The sequence below is a fragment of the Mus pahari genome, chromosome 3 (assembly GCF_900095145.1).
Source record: "Mus pahari chromosome 3, PAHARI_EIJ_v1.1, whole genome shotgun sequence".
Classification (NCBI taxonomy): Eukaryota; Metazoa; Chordata; class Mammalia; order Rodentia; family Muridae; genus Mus; species Mus pahari.
The window spans coordinates 71,883,476-71,887,452 of record NC_034592.1 but is presented as its reverse complement, the minus strand read 5'-3'; positions in this window follow the sequence as shown (position 1 = coordinate 71,887,452).

The following is a 3,977-nucleotide window of genomic DNA, read 5'->3' as shown; positions in this document are numbered from 1 at the left end:
GAATGGATACAGAAAATGTGGTGTATTTATACAATGGAGTACTATTCAGCTATTAATAACAATGAATCTATTAAATTCTTAGGCAAATGGATGGATCTGGAGGATATCATCCTGAGTGAGGTAACCTAATCATAAAAGAACTCACATGATATGCACTCACTGATAAGTGGATATTATGCCAGAAACTTAGATACCCAAGATACAATTTTCAAAATACATGAACCTCAAGAAGGAAAACCAAAGTGTACTTTGTCCCTCCTTAGAATGGGGAACAAGATACCCATGGAGGGAATTACAGAGACCATGTTTGGAGCTGAGATGGATGGAAGGACCATCCAGAGACTGTCCCATCTGGGGATCCATCCTATAAACAGCCACCAAACCCAGACTCTATTGCCTATGCCAGAAAGATTTTGCTGACAGGACCCTGATATAGTTGTCTCTTGTGAGGCTATGCCAGTGCCTGGCCAATACAGAAGTGGGTGATCACAGTCATTTATTAGATGGAACACAGAGCCCCCAATAGAAGAGCTAGAGAAAGTACCCAAGGAGCTGAAGGGGTCTGCAACCCTATATGAGGAACAACAGTATGAACTAACCAGTACCCCCCAGAGCTTGTGTCTCTAGTTGCATATATATAGCAGAGGATGGCCTAGTTGGCTATCAGTGGGAGGAGGGGCCCTTGTTCTTGTGAAGATTAAATGCCCCAGTACAGGGGAATGCCATGGCCAGGAATTGGGAGTGGGTGTGTTGGGGAGCAGGGCAGGGGGAGGGTATAGCGGACTTTTGGTGTAGCATTTTAAATGTAAATGAAGAAAATATCTTAATACAAAAAACAAAAAATAAAAAACAAACAAACATACAAACAAAACCCACTTCTATCAATGTCCTTAACCTCCATCCAATGTTTTGCTCTGGGTAAGGGTTTCTCTGTGTAGTCCTAGCTGTCCTGGAACTCACTATGTAGACCAGGCTGGTCTCGAACTCAGAAATCCACCTGTCTCTGCCTCGCAAGTGCTGGGATTAAAGGTTTGCGCCACCACCGCCTGGCTCCAACATTTCTTCAGAGAAGACAAAACTTGGGTCAAAAGTATTGAGGGTGGTTTTGTGTCCTTATCTACCCCTGGGGGTTCAAGCCTGGTTATAGTGGTGGACTCTTCAGATTTAATATTCTCACTGTTAGGCAATAGGCTAAGTTCATCTGCATTGACTCCCGGGACTACCCCACCCTATGTCTGAGGAATTTCTAGAGATTCCCTCATACTGCCCTAACCTACCACCAGCAGCTGCAGATTTCCTTTAATTTTTGGTCCTCTGAGCTTCTCTCCTGTTTCTCCCCACACTGGATCCTGCACCCTATTTTGTTCCTCCTTTCATCTCCCACCAAGGTTCCTCCTTCCCTTTGTCTCTCATGACTTGTTCCTTTCCCTGCTTACTGAGATCCATCCATCATCATTTGGGCCTTTCCTCTGGTTTAAATTCTTTGGGTCTGTTTGTATGGTGTATCAGTTGTATTCTCTACTTTATAGCTAAGATCCACGTATCAGTGAGTACATCCCAGACATGTCCTTTGGGGTCTGGGTTACTTCAATCAGGATGATATTTTCTAGTTCTATCCATTTACCTGCAATATCCATGCTATCCTTATTTTAATAGCTAAATAGCTAAATAGCTAAATAGTATTTAATAGCTAAAACTGTGCAAAAGAGCTAGTTTCTCTATGCATTTTTGGTTGAGAAACATCTGGGTTGCTTCCAGTTATTGTCTATAATGAATAAAGTTGCTATGAAAACAGTGAAACAAATGTTGTGGTATAGTGGAGCATCTTTTGTTTATATGCTTAGGAGCAGTATAGTTGGTCTTCATTTCCAGAGTGATTGTACAAGATTGCAATATCACCAGCATGGGAGGAGTTTTCTCCTTTCTCCCAATCCTGGCCAGCATATATTGTCCCATTAGTCTGTGATCATAGCCATTCTATTGGTGTAAGATGCATTCTCACAGTTGTTATGATTTTCATTTCCCTGATAACTAAGGTTGTTGGATATGTTCTTAAGTAATTCTTGGCCATTCCAAATTCCTTAGTTGAAAATTTTCTCTTTAGCTCTATACCCCATTTTTAGTTGGATTATTTGGCTCATTGGTGTCTAATTCTTTATAAATTTTGGCTATTAGCCTTCTTTCAGATGTAGAATTGATGAAGATCCTTTCCCAATCTATATCCTGCTGTTTTGACATATTAACTGCACTTTGTAGCTTACAAAATCTTTTCGGTTTCATTAGGTACCATTCATCAATTGTTGGTCTCAGAGACTGAGACACTGATGTTCAGGAAATTATCCCTGGTACCAATGCATTCAAGGCTATTTATCATGTTCTTTTCTATTAGACATATTTTATCTGGTTTTATCTTCAAGTCTTTGATTCACGTAGATTTGAGTTTTGTGAAGGGTGATAAATATGGTTCAATTTGCATTTTTCTACATGTAGACATCCAGTTAGACCAGCATCATCTGTTGAAGATGCTTTCTTTTTTCCATGGGATGATTTTGGATTCTTTATCAAAAATCAAGTATCCTGTGGTTTGTGGGTTTATTTCTGGATCTTTTATTCTATTCTGTTCATCAACCTGACTGTTTCTGTACCAATACCATACATTTTTAAAAATTCAGTATTATTCTATAGTATAGCCTGAGATCAGGTATGTCAATTCCTCCAGACATTCTTTGGTCATTCAGTATTGTTTTAGCTATAGTATTTCTTTTTTTTCTATACAAAGTTGAGAATTGTTCTTTTAAGCTCTGCAAAAATTCTCATAGAAATTTGTTGGGAATTGGCTTGAATGTATAGATTGCTTTTGGTAAGACAGCTGTTTCACTACAATAAGCCTATCAATCTGTGAACATGGAAGAATTTTCCAACTTCTGACATCTACAATTTCTGTCTTTAGAAAATTGACATATAGATCTTTCATTTGCTTTGTTAGAGTTACACCAAGACATTTTATATTATTTGTGGCTATTGTGAAGATGGTTGTTTCTTTAATTTCTCTCTAAGCTCATTTATCATTTGTATAAAGGAGAGCTACTGATTTGTTTGAGGTAATTTTGTAACCAACCACTTTGCTAAAGTTCTTTATCAGTTGTAGAAGTTCTCTGGTAGAACTTTTGGGTTGCTTATGTCATATAATCCCTGAATAATGATACCTTGACTTTTCTTTCTAATTTGTATCTACTTAATACTTTTTTGTTATCTTTTTGATTTAGTTAGAACTTCAAGTTCTACACTGAATAGATAGAGAGTGGGCAGCCTGTTCTTGTCTCTTATTTTAGTAGGATTGCTTCAAGTTCCTCTCCATTTAATTTTATGTTGCCTATTGCTTTGCTGTATATTGTTTTTAATCATGTTTATATGTGTGCTGTAAATTCTTGATCTCTCTGAGACTTTTAACATGAAGGGTTGTTAGAATTTGTCAGTCTTTTTAGCATCTGATGAGATGATCATGTGACTTTTTTCTTTCAGTTTGTTTATATAATGGATTACTTTGCTGGATTTTCATATGTCAAGCCATCCCAGCATCTCTAAGATATCAAACCATCCCTATTCAATCATGCTAGATGATGGCTTAATATGCTTGGATTTGTGAGAATTTTATTGAGTATTTTTTGTTGATGTTCATAAGCATTTTCAACAAATGGTGCTGGCACAACTGGTGGCTATTATGTAGAAGAATGAGAATTTATCCATTCATATCTCCTTGTACAAAGCTCAAGTCTAAGTGGATCAAAGACCTCCACATAAAACCAGTGACACTTAAATTAATAGAGGAGAAAGTGGGGAAAAGCCTCAAAGATATGGGCACAGGGAAAAAANTTCTCAACAGAACACCAATAGCTTGTGCTGTAAAATCAAGAATTGACAAATGGGACCTCATAAAATTGCAAAGCTTCTGAAAGGCAAAAGACACTGTCAACAAG